This window comes from Paramisgurnus dabryanus, chromosome 24 (genome assembly GCF_030506205.2).
Source record: "Paramisgurnus dabryanus chromosome 24, PD_genome_1.1, whole genome shotgun sequence".
Classification (NCBI taxonomy): domain Eukaryota; kingdom Metazoa; phylum Chordata; class Actinopteri; order Cypriniformes; family Cobitidae; genus Paramisgurnus; species Paramisgurnus dabryanus.
This window is the reverse complement of record NC_133360.1, coordinates 6,714,700-6,733,003: the sequence shown is the minus strand read 5'-3', so window position 1 is coordinate 6,733,003 and position 18,304 is coordinate 6,714,700. Positions and strand designations below refer to the sequence as shown.

The window sequence follows — 18,304 nt, the reverse complement described above, 5'->3', positions numbered from 1 at the left end:
CCCTTTAAATTTTCAGCTAACCCACATTTACCACAATTTCCATTCTCGTGTTTACCAAATATTTTGTAAGCATTGATTAACCCTCAAACGCTCCTCGTTTTCTGTTTACACTTACTGCACTCCAAAAAAAAATATTTTCAAGAAAACATTTTCTTAGTATTTTTGTCTTGTTTTCAGTAAAAAAATCTAAAAATTCTTAAATTAAGATGCTTTTTCTTGATGAGCAAAACGACCCAAAAAAATGTGTCTAGTTTTTAGACCGAAAATATCAAATTTAAGTGATTTTGTGAACACAACAAGCAAAAAAATCTGCCAATGGGGTAAGCAAAAAAATCTCGAAAAATTTTCTTAAACACTAAATTCAAGAAAAATGTAAGAAAAATTTGCTTACCCCATTGGCAGATTTTTTGCTTGCTTTTTGAACAAAATTACTTAAATTTGATATTTTTGGTCTAGATTATTTTCTCAGGTCATTTTGCTCATTTCTCGTTATAAATGTTGATCTGCTTTTAAATCCCTGTGTCAAAAAGCTAAACCATAAATTCCTGTTGCAATGACACAGCATTTTTAGTGCATGAATCCTATTACCCAAAAAAGTTCCCCCCCCCAGTCCAGCAATCATTACCAGGCCTGCCAACTGTATATGCATTGTGGAGGAGTTGTAAATCTCTTCATAGGGACCATCATTTTCCTTTTTTTAAGATACTTTGGCTTAATAGTGACATTTTTGTAAAATATTTCTAAACACTTTGGGCTCACGAAAGACTAAATGTAAATCAATGTTTAATATACAGGATGTCTGCATTTTGTTGGTGTTTTGATCACTTTCCACCAGGGGGCGCCACGTGCACTTCTTCAAAAGATAAGATCGAGATGGCCATTAAGTGCACTGATTATTATAAATGCCTTCAGGCAGTAAACCCTCTGGATATGAATGATGATACAGTAGTGGTCATTGCCTTTATGTTCTCTAGTATTTTAGGCATGTTAGCCATTTCCCTTTTGTTAACATGCAAAAACCGTCATTCATTCGTCCTATTATTTAGTAACAAAACTTGCCCAAATAGCGTACTTTTTGATATACTTTTCTTCATTTTTTTCAGTCATGTAACTTTCTTTTTAAAAATGTAGTTATGTTTGTTTTCTTTATCTTAAATTAATTTAAACAAATATACTAATAAAAATTATAAGTGTATGTGAACTATGCCGACTGTCTTGTAAGCTTTAGGATCTTTATAAAAGTCTCCAAATGTCTTAAAACTTTTGTACAAATCAATACTTTTCTTATAGATTTCAGCTATACGAGTCCCTTGAGGTCCAAACAGCCCCATTATGTGACAATCTGTCTACCCAGCTAACAGAAAAAAGTTCTAAGAACGTTCCCTGAAAGTTCACAAGGTTCCCAAAAACGTTCTGCCAACGTTAAAAGTGTCCAGTTTTCTTGACGTTCTAAGAACGTTTTTGTGTTGTCTCAACATTAGAGGAATGTTACATTTTACTATTTTTAAACGTTATGACAATGTCATGTTTTAATGTTCACACAATGTTTAAAACAACAACTGTTTATTATATTGACTTCTTTGACTGTTATGTAAATGATAGAGAAACATTGCATTTTATTATTTTATAAAACATTATTTCTGAATGTTCAGTAAATATATTGCTGTAAAAAAACACAATTCACTTATTAGGCTTAGATGTTGATGTTTAAGTCACCATTATTGTGATTAGTGTTTGTTTTAGTTGGACTCTTGACTTTTTGCTTGCTTGGTTTTTCCCTGGTTGTGTTAACTTTGTGTTAATACACAACATTTGTTATGAACATGTAAAGTTAGTAGTGTAATTCTGTGGTAGTTGGTACATAATGGTAAAGATCATCAACTAATTCATTTACTAATCAAAAGTGTATTTTCTGTCAATGATATAAATGAGATCCAGCACTTTCACAGCAGTTTGTCATTAAGGAGTTTTTGAAACTTAACACAAAAAATATCTGCTGTATAATTGGGACGCACAAACCTCAAGAATCAGAGTATGAATCTCAACCATGGTGACAAATAAAATTGTAAAAAAAAATCCTTATTTATCCATGCTGCAGTGCATGCTGGGAGTCCTGACTGAGATTTGTAATTTGTTGATACCCAGCATGCATTGCAGCATGAAGTGTTTCATTTATTTGTCACCATGGTTGAGATTCATACTCTGATTCTTGATGTTTGTGCATCACAATGATACAGCAGATATTTTTTGTCAAAAGTTTCTAAAACTCCTTAATGACAAACTGCTGGATCTCATTTACATAAACTTTTGATTAGTAAATTAATTAGGTGATGATCTTTACCATTATGTACCAACTACCACAGAAGTACACTATTAACTCTCCATGTTCATAACAAATGTGGTGTATTAACACAAAGTTAACACAACCAGGAAAAAAAACTAGCAAGTAAAAAGTCACGGTCAAGAGTCCAACTAAAACAAACACTAATCACAATAATGGTGACTTAAAATTAAACAAAACAGCAACATCTAAGCCTAATAAGTGAATTGTGTTTTTTACAGCAATATATTTACTGAACATTAAGAAATAATGTTTTATAAAAATAATAAAATGCAATGTTTCTCTATCATTTACATAACAGTCAAACAAGTCAGCATAATAGACAGTTGTTGTTTTAAACATTGTGTGAACATTAAAACATGACCTTGTCATAACGTTTAAAAATGGTAAAATGTAACATTCCTCCAACGTTGAGACAACACAAAAACGTTCTTAGAACGTTAAGAAAACTGGACACTTTTTCCGTTGGCAGAACATTTTTGGGAACCTTGGGAACTTTCAGGGAACGTTCTTAGAACTTTTTTCTGTTAGCTGGGTATATGTCAGTGTGTAGAAGTAACAGAATCTCCCTTCATCACTGACACTGACTTAATTTAATCTGGATCACCAGACATAAAGAACAACATTGTGAGAATGATGACAGATAAACAAATAGATGTGAGTGACACTACGAGCTTGACTCAATTCAAGTACAACAAAAACACATTTATTTAGACTCAGAAGGCTTTCTTATCTGTTACGGAGATGAGAAATGTTATGTTTCCTTGCACTAAACCGAAACATTTATACAAAATTGTTTCAAAATGCCACGATCATATCCTAGTCTGTTGTGTAAATATGTACAATAATAAAATTGCATGTGTAACAGATATTGAGTGCATTGCATGTGAGTGACAATAAATTCCATGTCTGCAAAACTATATTTTTATTAGGCGATAATAAATAATCGATATTAGAACCAACCAAAATCAATACCCATTGGCTCATTCACTATGCGTATTGCGCAGGCACAAATTTGTTCGTAAAATGTGCGTACGGACGTTTTAACTTACAAATCATGATTCAACAAAAACTTTCATACTAAAATTATTTTTAAATGTATGCAAAAACGTAAGAACAACTTAGACCACACGTGCGCAATAATCATGAACAAGGAAAAAGAAACCATCAATGATGCCTGTCAGAAACGATCGCCCTTAAAAGCACATCAACACGGAGACACTTGGAGCTATTAAATGACTTCACTCAATTATAACTTCACTTAATAAACTTGGATTTTTTTCTAACTACATCAATATGAAGGATTTATTTTTCTCTTTTTTACTTTTACTGCTTATGGAAGGTAAGATGCATTTACTTTCGTTTTCACGTTTAAGATTGACCTTATAGTGCAGTTTTGACGCCAGTGGAATTGTGGACGTGGTTTATCCAGTGGACGCTGGAATTGTAAAAAAAAAATGTTTCCACTTTTTTATTGTAAAAATTTAATAACCATAGCAAAGAATCCCTTTGTAACAAAAATATTTTTCCTTGTGTTTATTGCAGGATTAGAATATTTTTATATTTTAGTTTTCAAGTGAGTTTTTATATTTACAGCAAAGTTAATAATTATCAAAGATACAAAGACGTTGTTAGTTCTAAAGAGTAATACAATAAGTAATTGACATAAGGAAACAAAAGTTTATTACTGTCAAATTAGATGTCATTTAAAGTTCCCATTCAAAATAAGCACTGATATATAAAAATCCAAGTTATTAGTTGACAAATATTGTTTGCTCTTGTTGGGATGTACAAGTACAAAAGCAATGCATCCACATGTCAGATTACATTCTCTGTCAGAACATCAAATACTTCAAGTTTCTACTAATAATTGGTCATTACGAGAGTATCAGTTGTAATACACATGAATAAGAGTAATGTTGACTAATCACATATGGAGTTATAATGGCTTTCAGTCTGTCGCAAACTGCCACATATGGGTCATTGCACATTATGCAAATATTTCATACTACTTATCCAGGAGAAAAGGCTTGTGGTATTTCTATCATTAATAATCTTTTGTCTAAGCTGCTAACAGCCCCTTCCCAAATGTCAATGTCCATCCTGCAAACTATTGACAAAAAATGAAACTTGTACATTATATTCATTCATTACACACAAACTGATATATTTCAAATGTTTATTTCTTTTAATTTTGATGATTATAACTGACAACTAAGGAAAATCCAAAATTCAGTATCTCAGAAAATTAAAATCCCTTTAAGTAATGGAGAAATGTTGTGTTGTGTATTTGTCAGATGGCCCTGTAGTCCACGTTACCTATAAAAGTGCAGAGTAAGAATAGAAGAATATTGAGAACTTTCTTGTCCTTATACTTTAGATTATTTGAATTGAAAAAATAACACAGAAGACCACTGAGTGCTACATGGAGTATACCTGTCAACCCTCCCGTTTCTGCCAGGATTCTCCCGTATTTTACCAATCTTTCCCACCATCATCCCGTTTAAATAATTTCCAGTATTTCTAGTCTATCTATAAAAAATATTCACTGGCCGCATTTGATGTTTTCTACATTCACCTCTGTTAAAGCAAGTGGCAGTATACAGCAGGAAAATAAGTATTTGACACATCAGCATTTTTATCAATAAGGGGATTTCTAAGTGCGCTATTGACACCAATTTCCACCAGATGTAGCCATCAAGTCAAATACTGAATTCATACAAAAAAAAATCAGAACATTTAAGTATACAAGTTGAGTCATAATAAATAATAAATAATTCTGCCTAGTGGTACCAAATATCTCAGAAACCAAAAATATTGTAACACCACATCTCTCAACTTCTAAATACCAAATTTTAATTTTTAGTTATACAGTGCAAACTACATAGACTTGTGGAGTCTCAAGTACAGTACAATAGTAGCTATTTAATAAAGTAATGATTATCCATTTAAGAATTAAGAGACCAGACAATGAGGTTGTATTCATTACTGTTTTTAACAATATTGCTTACCTGTCAATAAGCTATTCTCAGCTTTTCTTACATTATGCAGTTTGGTTTGCTCAGTTGTTGTTAGTTTGCTGTTTTTATCTGTGTTGTGCACATAAAGCATCTTAGAACTGAAACTGAGAGGGCTGGAGAACGAGGAGTGATTGACATATAAAGGAAATGTCCTAATTTTTTATATATATAAAGCAACTGTTGTGATTTTATCTGTGGTTTTTAATATTCAAATTATTTAAATGAAATCATTTGATTATTTTTCATTTAATATTTTTTTTATTTACCTATTTTTTAAGATGACGAGTGTTGTGACGCAATTAGAATCGAAAGTCAGATGACCAGCAAAAATGGCCGCCATTGTTTCTTTATCAACATGCTTTTTCAAGTGGATTTTATATAACCAGTCAATAACCAGAATAACATTACACCAGCTTACAGTAGTTTGTTAGGTACACTGCAATACAATAACTAAAGTTTAGTAGTTTATGAAAACATTGTTAAAAACACAACCATCACATCAATGCAGGAATGTAACCTGTGAGAGAATATTAATTTTGTTTAACATCCTAATTTGTGTCTTGTTCCTATTCGATCTGAAACATGTCTATTAAATAGTTTCTGTCTGTCTCTGTGTTTCAGGTGTGTTTGGTGTTGATGGAGATGAAGTGAAGTCAGTGTCAGTGATGGAGGGAGATTCTGTTACTCTACACAGTGATATTATATACATACAGAGAGATGATAACATAGTGTGGATGTTTGGACATCAAGGGAATCTTATAGCTGAAATCTACAAGAAAAACATTCATATTTATGACAGTAATGAGATATTCAGAGACAGACTGAATCTGGACAGTCAAACTGGATCTCTCAGCATCACAAACATCACAATCACAAACTCTGGACTTTATGAACTACAGGTCTACAGCATCAGAAATGTATTCAAGAGATTCAATGTTACTGTCAATGGTGAGTGATTAAGGTCCTGTTTTAATATATTACTCATCTTCTTTTTTCTGTTTCTAGTTGATCTTGAGAATTCATATAAGCTACTGTGTGTTTACACATGTAAATTGGGAAGGCTTCTTGATTTGTAAATCAATATATTATTGTAATTGCTCAACAAAATGTACAGATCCTTAACATTTGTGTACATCTTTGTGTGAAAATACAGAGACCATAAGTCATAATAATAACAAAGTGAATTTATTCAAGAACAGTGAACAGAAGAAAGTAAATAAACATTTAGAGAAAATAGAGAGAATAACAGTAAATTGCTGTATAGATGAGTACATTTATTTCTGTTTTTTGTTTTCCAGCTGTCAGAAATTATTCACAATCTTCATCATCATCATCATCATCAAGCTCCAAATGTGTGTTGTTGTGTTTAGTGTTGAATTTGACCTTTATTGTATGGTCATTAGTGGACTTCAGGGCTCAACTTGAAGGACTGCCCGATGGCCCGGGGCCAACGTGAGAGACACTTGGGCCAGTAAACAGTATTGTATATATTATATGGCTGTGGCCGTTTGTAAGAAGTGCAAAACGAGGAACAAACGCTTTCTTTGCATTTAAAGAAACATGCACTAAAAGGCACGTTATTCATTGCAGCCACAAATGGCCACGTTCAACATCGTACAATGAAAGATCTGTTGTGTATTTTGAGCTAAAACTTTACAGACACATTCTGGGGATATCAGAGACTATTTTAATATTGCTGAAAAAACCTGGGTTAGGGGTCCTTTAAGCTGTTAAAAAATGGAAGTTCCAACATTTTTCTCTGTTAAAACTTAAGAAATGTCTTAAAATGTATGTTTACTTTAACCCACATAGCAATGTTGTTCCGGCCCAGCTCCGGCCCACAAAACCAGTTTTCCTCGGCCCACATACAACGAAGAATGACGGCCCTTCAATGGCCCAGTTCTGGATTACAGACAATAGCACATAACTGGCCCAGACCTGGGCCAGAACAGGCCCTACAAACAAGCCTACGATGGCCCTTGCAGCCCTTACTTAGCCCCCAGGAAGCCCTCATGCAGCAAAATCCCCAGAGTTAAATGAACACTGCTGGATGTATATATTGTCCCAATCTTACAGACTGTTAAAAAGTAACACTGAAGCAGAATTAAAAGCGCTGTTATCCTCTCTCTCACCATCTCTGTCTGAAACCTAAAATTACATTTTACATCTTACTTGTAGAGTCATTTTCTTACTTTAGGTTTAGATTTTGTTCCATTTAAAGTCACCACTATTGTGATTAGTGTTTGTTTTAGTTGGACTTGACTTGTTGTTTTTATTGGACTTGGACTACATTATTTTAATGTAGTTGTTTTTCTTTATCGTTAATTAATTGAAGTAAATATACTGACATTTAAGTAAATGTACAGAAGTGTAAGTGCACTATGCCAACTTTCCTGATTCAATTTGCTTTTTTAACTGTATTTAAAATTTCACAATAAAAGCCACTGGAAAACGTTTAGGTATAACTGTTCATAAGCAGATATTAAAGTCATTTTCTCAACTCTATCACCATCTGGTGTCGTCTGATTTGAAAAGTGACTTATTGCATTTAACCCATCCCAAACTGGTGAACTTTAGAATAGTCATGTGTCAAAAAAAAACTCTTGTTTGCTGGGGGGTTGGTGGACATAAAATATTATAAAATATTAATATATTTAAAAAATAATTCACAGACAATCTTGTAAAGACTGTTTACATGTTGTGTTTTTGGAGTCAGTGATTGTAACAACATTGCCATTTAGTCCTCATGAATAAGAAATCTTAAAGCATACAGTATGCAGTAGAATCTTGATTGTAAATCATGTTCCCAAAGTTAAATGTTACTCATATAAACTTTATGGAAGGTCAATTTAGGCAAGGCAAGGCAAGTTTATTTGTATAGCACATTTCATACACAGAGGTCATTCAAAGTGCTTTACACAGAAATGAGAAAACAATATATAAAAAAAAGAAAATGTATAAATAAAAGATACACGATAAAATCACAATAAAAACAAAGATATATGAGAATTTCACAATTCAACAAGCGATGAAAAAGCACATCCACAATAAAACAATACACCAAATTCACAATTCAACAAGCGACAATGTAATTCACAAAATTGAGACCAATATAGTATGACAATATAATTCACAATTTATACAAAGTATAGACGGTTTCATCTGATGCACGTACGTCTGGATCCGAACCTTACCCACCCAGCAAAATCTGGTTGAAAAGACGTCGAAACGACGACTTCTCCAGACGTCTTAATGACGTGAAATTCTGGTTGAAAAGTGAAAGGTGAAAAGACGTCTTTTCATGGTCGTTGAAAAGACGTCTATAAATCGACGTCTAGAAAAAGGCTAAATTTGGTTGAAAAGTGAAAGGCTAAAAGACGTCTTTTCATGGTCGTTGAAAAGACGTCTATAAATCGACGTCTAGAAAAAGGCTAAATTTGGTTGAAAAGTGAAAGGCTAAAAGACGTCTTTTCATGGTCGTTGAAAAGACGTCTATAAATGGGCTAAATTTCGATATTATTTCCTATGTCTTTCCAAGGGTTTAACCTCGTTTCAAGAATGCATTATATAATATTAATTATACTATTATTATTATTAGGCTAATAATTATCTCAAAATAGGACAGCTAACAAAAAGGTAATACGAATTTATATGTCAAACACACATATGACATGAATATTTCATTAATTGGTTTATTGTTTTTTCAGCCATAATATATCCCTCACCTGGCATGGTTAAGATTCTTACCTTCATGATCTATTTATACCAGAAACTGCCTTTCACATGCATATGATCTGAGATAGCCATACATACATGGAATTGTTTTAAAATTCAAATTACTATCACAAATTCAGATATCACAAATACAAAATACTGTGTGGAAAAATTTATTTAAATACAAATACGTGGGAAAAATGTGGGCATACTGCGGGAAAATTGTGGGACACCACTGGGCATTCTATGGGCAAACTGTGAGCACATATCTGTGTCTTAAAACCCATAAAAGCTGTTCATTTCTTAAAGTACAAAATAAGCTTGGCTGAATAATTAGTCTTGTTAAAAGTAGCAGTAACAAAAAAAAGACAAACTAAAAATGTTTAACATACATTTCTTTTACCCCTGGGTAGGGATGTGACCGAAGCCGAATACGTTATTCGGAAGGGCACGGATAATAGCTTCAAAACGAACAACGAATTCATCCGAATAACAGAGAAAATATTCGGCCAGACATAATCACATGTTTACTGGAACAGCTCTAAATTATAAACCCCTTAAAGCAAGAATAATGTGTGTGTGAAGTGAATGAGTGCAATCTATAAAATGACATTTTCGGCGCAACCCTTATTTAGAAACGCGAGCTGTTTTGGAATTAGTTTAAAATCTTAAAAACGCTGCTAATATCAAACTTCTTTTAACCCAACTTTAAAAAAAAAAAAATTCCGTTTTATTTAATTAGGACAGAAAACCTTGATAAAATGCTGCACTCTGATAATAAAATATTCGTTAATAACTCTGTATCTCTGTGGCACCGGTAGATGATATTTTAATTACTTCTAGTCGAAGCAAGCTTTATTGTCAATCTAGGTGAATATAAAATAAATAAGTAAATAGATAAAAATATGAAAATGTAACATTTTAAAAGCAAAATTTAAACTGAAGAATACTATGACATGAATTGCAATTAACATAAAAATAAAGTAAGCAAATAACAACTGAAACATTTGAATTAAATATTTCTAATTACATTATTGTTTTAAATCATGTTGCTGGTTTTGAACTAAGTCAAAACTGATTTTTAATAGAGCATACTGTTATTTAAAAATTTAAACAACTATCTGATTATATATTTATTTAGATGAAGATTAATAAGAAAGTTTTTTTTAAACAATTCGTTATATTCGCTATATGGACATAGATAAAAATGAGCTCAGCAAGTTTGTTCTAATGCTTATTATGCTTTCGTAAATTCTTATCAAAACAGATGTTTTTGAACTATTCTGTGCATATACTGGCCACTTGCGTGTCCCTGCGTTGCATTTCGGATCTGTCAGTCAGCGCGAGTTTGTCGATCTTAATAACTTTTTAACATAAATCAGTTCCCGAACTTTATCTCCCTTAATAACTCTTTAAGCATCAAGCAAGTCCTGCATTTTATTTTCAAATTCCTGCATGTTTTTAAACTGAAACCAAGATGTCAGACATGGATGTGAGTAGTATTAGGTTATATTTCACTCTTTTAGAAAACTTACAAATAACGATAATTTTAGATGTTTAATTACTATATTTAAATCGCTAGACTAGGGATTAATGTAGGCTACTTATTTTTTTCTGAAAACATCGCACTCATTTAGAAAGAATGGGTCTCATGGAACTGTGCTGACAGGCACAATAAACATTTAAAGGTGATCTAGCCTACAGTTTTGTCAACGTGCTTTCAAGTTTGTTATTTTAATGCTACAATACAATGATGCATAGCACAAGCTGTATGAGGCTTTAAAAATGAGTTGTTTGCTTTCCATGAGTATTACTAACGAGAATCAAGTTATTTGTCTTTTTGATTAAAATTTTGTATTATTATTTTGAATAAATATTTACAGTTATTTAAGTTATAATTATAATAAAAAGCAAAAATGCATTTAAAATGCCATTTTAATGTAATATGAGTTGTCAACCCACCCACTTCCGGTTTAATCCGAATACAAATACAGATACAAATAATTTTGAGACTGTTACAGATACAAATACTGACTCCGCTGCACACCCCTACCCCGGTGTATAAAAATGTTAAAGGGGTACTTCACCCAAAAATGAAAATTATGTCATTTACACACTCTCATGTTGTTACAAACCCGCATACATTTCTTTGTTCTGATAAACAGGAAGGCAGATATTGTGAGAAATGTTTGTAACCAAACTGTTTGTGTAAATGACAGAATTTTCCTTTTTGGGTCAACTACCCTTTTAAGAAAATGTAGGAAATTTAGCTTGTGGATTGAATATTAAATTACTTTTATGTAACCACATAAAACCACTTATTACTAAACAGAAAAAGCAGGTCCAAGAACAATATGTCTCCTCATGGGCACCAATTGATATTTTCTCGTCCGATTCTTTCTTCATCCTGCTCTCGGTCACTCCAGGTGTGTTGTCCTGGTTGCTTTATGGTTACAGCATCTAAGTGAGAACATAAAAAAAATTAAATGTTAACATTAAAAACAGGGGTTGTCTTAACAAAAAGTAAAGCATGATCAATCCAATTAGGTACACTAATATTAAAAGGAATTAATATTTTATTTTACCTTTGTTATTTAGTCCCAATTATGTATTGCTATACTCCATTTAAATATTTAAAGCAATGCTTCAGACAGATTTTAAAATTACCCCGTGATGTACTCACACTCAGTAACTCGACATACACATGTTCAGACGAACACATTGAGTTATTTTAGTAAATGTCCTTGCTTTTCCGAGCTTAATATGGGAAAAAACATGGATCAGGGTACATTTACCCAAAGAAGTGCAGCCTTTAAAGAAGTAATCCACACCGCTCCAAGGGGTTAATAAAGTTCTTCTGTGGGTAATCGATGCTATATAGTAAGAAAAGATAATGTTTTAAACTTTATAAACTATAATAACTACTTTGCGGTAAACATTTGAATATGGATTACCTCTGTGAAGGATGAATGCACTTTATTGAGGTTTGAAGTCAGAAGTTGTTCCCTAATTTATATTTTCTACCATTATAAAGCTTGGAAGCGCAAGTAAAAAAGGGGCTATTTTCACTTGGTATTAAGATGTGCTGTTGTCGATCGGATCACAAGTGGACGATGCTAAAGACATGTGTAAATGATGTTCAAAACATCTTGAGGTTGTCCACTTTTGACCACATTCAGAGGTAGTTGAAAACACTTTTAATCGGATTGCTTATGTAGTGTAAGCGTGCATGTGGTAGAATGTGTTCCAACACCCACAAGAGAATATCAAAGAAATATCAAAGAAAGCTTTTACATATAAATGTACAAAACACTGTGCCGCATGTTTACTTACAAGCAGCGGACTCTGGCATAATATTAGCTTCGTCCATTTAAATCCCGTCATTACTCCTGCTCATGTTTAAATGACAGCAGAAGGAATCGCCCACAGTCTCCACAGACCATCCCCTAAAAGTATTCAGAACAGAAGAGGTTGAAAGGGGACAAAACTGACGGATTTAAATACCAGGTGTAACAGAATGTGTCCTTCTCATCCGCTTATGATCCGATCGACAAAAAAAAACACACACATCTTAAAGACACACTATGCAGTTATTTTACCTTAATGTAACAACTTCAAAGTTATTTCGGTGGTAAACAAATTCATAGTAGGGCGAATCATCCTCCTGTTGAAGCTCGGGGAGGACGGCGCTACCAAAACCAGCAATGCAAGCTTGAGAGAACCGCCCCTGACAAATCTCGCGAGATCACGACTTGCTTTACGGCAACGACGTCACACACGTTAGGCTTGTTCGACGTTGTGTGGCGCTACAAGAACCGACCACTGGATGACGTCAAAGTACCGCGAGAATGATCCGAGACGGCACTTTGACGTCATCCGGCTGTCGGTTCTTGCAGCGCCCCATAAAGTTGATCAAGCCTATGACAACAACTGCACGCGCGAATTTGAGACGTGAGGCTAAACAATTTAAAAGTTAAGAAAGCGCGTTCGGAAGAGAGTTGGAAAAGAGAATCTGACCGCGTTAGTAACCGGACAAGAGTCCCACTCGGTCAGGTTTTTACTCGTTGGCGTGAGCTAAAAGACAGCACTGGATGGGTTGCTGATTTGGCGATCTTGTTGATGGACTAGTAAGTAAATCTCTTATTTGTAAACTTGTTTGCGGTCTATGTTGTATGTTGTTGCGCTTGCTTGTAGTATGTCATGCGATTATCATGACAACAGTTGTCAATATCTCACATAATTATCAGGACATAAATAAGCCTAGAGGTTGTAAATAGTGTGAACATGCACAATTTGCAAACTATTATGATAGATAGCAATAATCATGTATAGTGACATTATAGCAAACAATGTTATGAAATAATGCAACGTACACAATTAACTTTGTCATGGCATTTTGTAATGTTTACTTGTGATTTAGCTGCAATCATGTAAAACGTTACAAGCTAGCAAACGCTGTACTTTATTATTATATGCACTCTACACTTGGAATAAACTTCTTATTATCCTATTACCATCATCTGTAGTTTAGTAGACTATGCAGTAGCCTAATATTTGTATGAAATTGTGAAACATTACCTGGTCATTACCTTTGGAGTACTAGAGTGGAAAATTACGACAGTTGCAAGTATTCTCCAGCGACTCTAGGGGTCGCTGTTTGACAAAAACGCCGAAATGCATAGAGCGGCTTTAATACCAAGTTTAAACAGCCCCAAAAACACAATCACTTCACCAAAGTGTGTCATTCTGCTTATAAAAGAAATGTGCATGCAGTGAGCAAAGACGTTTCTCATGATGATGACGACTCACCTTTATGGATTCAGTCTTGCATAAGCCATTTGACACGGAACAGGAATTTGCAGAAATACTGATAGGAAAGAAAAGAAACTGAAGTTAGTTTTAAGTTGGACTACTGTTCCCATATTTATCAAGCTTCTGCAAGTGCCATTTTTGTCTTAAGTACTAAGAATTCATGAAATATACTCCTACTTTCAATCTTAAGTATAAAAGCAAGTTGTCAAATTTCTTAAAGCTAAGAATCACTCTGAGTGGTTAATCACACCAAACGCATTTATGGCAGTTGCAGGCGCCTTTTTTAATTATAATCTATGGGCAGGGAGTATTTGCGCACTGTTTATGCGCGCCGAACGCCTTGCGTTTTTTTGTCACCAGCCGCAGCACACGCTTTTGAAGGAGCGCTGAGAGCGGAAAACCAGCCGACGTCATTCGCATCTTTCAATTGTCCAATCGAATGGGGGGAGAGGCGGGCCTTACGGTGTGGTGAGGGAAGTTTACAGTTGCTTTGAAGAACCGGACTCCACTCGCTCACTCTCTCCTACGTGTTTGTGCACCTCTCATCCTCAAACAAGGTCAGAGCAAGCGTCCTCTTTATAAAGTTTCTGCTAATATGACAGTTTATAGCAAAATAATATCACGCTTCAATATTTGATTGACAAGACAGCTGACTCGTTGGTTGCTAGCAATATGAAAAGTCGCGTCACACTGCTCTTTTTTAAAAAGCGTTTGGTGTGATTATTTGAGAAAAATAAAACTGAATTCGGGACAAAAATGTAATGGATTTCATAGGGTCCTGCTAGATGCCGCTCCTCCATGACTTTAAAGAATGATTCTACAGCCCTAGAAATATGACATCAAACACGGAACAGGAAAGGAGATTCCTGTGGCAGACACCCTCTCCAGAAAGACCATAGCAACAAAACATGACAATCTCATCAAAGATATGGACATGTAGATTCACTTAATTATAAAAACTTACCAGTCAGTGACACAAAGCTCCAACAGATCCGTACCGAGGCAGTTTTCAGCAGCTCAGATAGATGATCTTGGATGGATGGCCTGCAAAGAGGAGACAATTTCCCACATACATTATTGACTTTTAAGACAAACTTTTATTGACCAGTGAAGATAAGAAAATAGTCATAATATCTGACCTGAGATATGCGCACACGCTGAGAAGTCTAAGCTAAGAGCACGAAATGTTATTCTGGCTAGAAATGTGTAAGCAGATAGAACACATGATCGAAAGATGGAGTACTTGCTTGGTTCAACATAATTCAAATACCAAGGAACCCATGATTCCTAATGAAATACCAATCAGACAGTGGCAGGTATTAGCTTCAGACCTCTTCACCTCGAACAATGAATAAATGGTTAATGTAGATTACTATAACCATTTCTTCCAATTAGACAAACTCAACACTACTATGGCTGCCACTGTCATCAGCAAGCTTAGTCACGTTCGCGAGACATGGCATACCAGTGAAATTAAAAGGTCCACAATATCAACACAAAGAGTTTGAAGACTTTGCAAAAACATTAAGTTTCACAAACATTGGCCGACATGACTAATCCCTATCTCATTTTGGTAGAGAGAGTACAGGAACACACCTGTTAACAACCTCTTCATGTCTCCAGCCCAGCTCCTCATGAGTCGCAGACTGTGATCCATACTGCCAACCACAAACCAGCAGCTCCTACCTGAGATTGTCAGTTTCACAGAGACATGCTACAATGGAGTAAACAGCAGCATCAGAAAAAGTATTATTATCGTAGTTATACGCGCAAGTTTGGTGGTACAAAATAAAACGTAGCGCTTTTCTAAGCAGATTTAAAAGAGGAACTATATTTTATGGCGGAATAGCACTTTTGGGAGTACTTTGACTCGGCGCAGTAACACCCTCCCTCTCCCATTATGAGAGAGAGAAGGGGAGCAGATTTTTCAGGCGAGTCCAAGTACTCCCAAAAGTGCTATTCCGCCATACAATATAGTTCCTCTTTTAAATCTGCTTAGAAAAGCGCTACGTTTTATTTTGTGCCACCAAACTGGCTCGTATAACTACTCGTCTTAAATAGGAAAACCGTTGATGTGTTTGGTCTCTTCTAACTTTATCTCTGTTTGGTACCATTGAATGAATGAGGCTAAGCTAAATGCCATCGAAGTGTCGCAGCGCGCCCCAGCGATTACGTGCACGCACTAAGATGATACAGGGATGTATCAACTCTTCTTAGTTAAGGTAATAACATAGTTTAATATGGAAAATGGATAGACTATTCCTTTAAGTATTCATACCACTTTCATTCAAAGTGTCTGTTATTTCTTTCAAACGAATGGCGATGTAATATTCACGTCAGTACTAAAAGCTCAATTTGTACTTACTCTAAGTCTCCTTATTTGCACTACAAAAAATGAAGAACAAGACAGAAGCAATAATAAGAGAAGTGCTTAGGATACCATAGTTCATATCTACACTGTACTAGTTTTTAGTTTTTTACCCCATAACAAGTATGTTTACTGCTGTAACTGTAGATGTTTTACTAGCTCCTAAAGGATTATCTTATAGTTGTCTTTGCTTTATATATCTCTATGCTTTTATTGCTATAAAAAAGAAAGCAGACATATAGCCAGTGTCACTGTTTGATTTGTATGAATGAGCTGTGTTTTGACCTCGAGCAAACTGTACATAAAGTCAAAGTGAGATATGACTATTTAATTAGTTATAACTATTTTATTTATCATTGCATTGAAGAGACCAACATGCTATTTCACTTTTGAGCACTTGACTTGAGTCTGATTCTGGTGGCTGTAAAAATATGAACAAAGTAATACTTACTCTTTAGCCAATAGAAAACATCAAGACACACCAAGAAAAGGATCTGAAAGAAGTAACAATAAATATACAACAGTTATTTATTCAGAATGGCCTTTAACATTTAAAGTAGAGTAGTTAATGTAATTTTGATAGGGAGCTGAACAAAGCACACATATATTGCAATACATGGAGTAAACTTGCGATATAATTTGTTTAATACACTTAAGAAAAAACGTTTCAAAACACGTTTTTATAAAAGATATAAAACAAATATCCACTAACGTTAACTGTTAGCTCACAGCTGTGCCACGGGCTCAATCAGGCTAGCCGTAAACTGAAAAAAGCCCACACTACATATTGGAGTAAACTTATTATAATTAACTAAACAATTTAAAATACATTTAAAAACAAGCATAACACGATTATATAGAAGATATAAAGACAAATAAAAGATGTCCATTAGCTCACACCTGCGCGACGAGCTCAGTCAAGCTGACAGCGCTCGAGCTAACATTACTAACAAACGATAAACATTCAAATTGATCATTTATTAGTCGTATCGACATATACTGACAACTGAATTAACATCCCTGTGAACTAATTTCAATAAAGTAACAACGAATTTAAAGGGGACATATTATGAAAATCTGACTTTTTCCATGTTTAAGTGCTATAATTGTGTCCCCAGTGCTTCTATCAACCTAGAAAATGTTAAAAAGATCAACCCAATAACTTAGTTTTGGTAAACCATTTTCTGCAAGCATGTGAAAAATAGGTCATTGTAATTTGGCCCTTATTGTGATGTCAGAATAAGGTAATACCGCCCCCTTTATCTGCACTATCCAACCACAGCACAACCATTTAGTATGGAGAGAAAGAGAGGGATAAAATATTTCACAGCACAATTGAGTTTCAATTGCAACAAACCACCATCATTGTGATCAGTGGTTGCACTTCATCCGCTCATTTGCATTTTAAATGACACACCCAAAACGGCACACTTTTGCTCAGACCTATTTTAGACTTAGTTTTCATCTTTAAAAAAATCTCATAATATGTCCCCTTTAAGGAAACTTACCCCAGAATCGACCACAAAACAGAAACACTGGTCTGAGGAGAAAATCCCTAACGCGCGTCTCCGGTTGAATAATCACGTGACCACAAAGCATGAGATGGTCGCGCGCCTCTGCCAATAATATCATATTAAAAGAAAATAAAGATATTTGTTAAAAGATGAAAATGAAGTGCTTCTATCAGTGCTGTAGTGGACCAAAATGACCTGTTTAGAGCACATTTAACATATTTATTTAATTAAAATAAACAGAAATATTAATAGACTTTAAACAAAGCATTTCATTATCGTTCAATGTGCTCAGTATTTATTTTTTCTGCGTATACATTCATGCATATTTTGTCTGGATTATTATTGAATGGAGACACGTTGAAAAGTGGTCCGAAAAAGACGTCTAATTTTAGGCTAAATTTGGACTGAATTAGACGGACCAAACAAAGACCAGTTTTCAACGTCTTTTTTTGGACTAAATGAAGGTCATGACGGGCCGACGTGATTTAGCCCAAAAAACAACGTCTAAATGACGTCTTGTGCTGGGTGGGTACTT

At 34.4% G+C, this 18,304-nt stretch overlaps 1 long non-coding RNA gene across 1 annotated transcript; it reads right to left on the bottom strand.

The window, feature by feature from the left end:
- Positions 1–8,577: 8,577 nt before the first annotated feature.
- Positions 8,578–18,285, bottom strand: LOC135724364 (uncharacterized). Its single transcript, XR_010524037.2, has 7 exons — positions 17,764–18,285; positions 16,707–16,749; positions 15,484–15,601; positions 14,852–14,931; positions 13,885–13,942; positions 12,409–12,521; positions 8,578–11,535 (listed from the first exon to the last, which is right to left on the bottom strand). It is a non-coding gene; the product is annotated as an uncharacterized lncRNA (long non-coding RNA).
- Between the last annotated feature and the right edge of the window lie 19 nt (positions 18,286–18,304).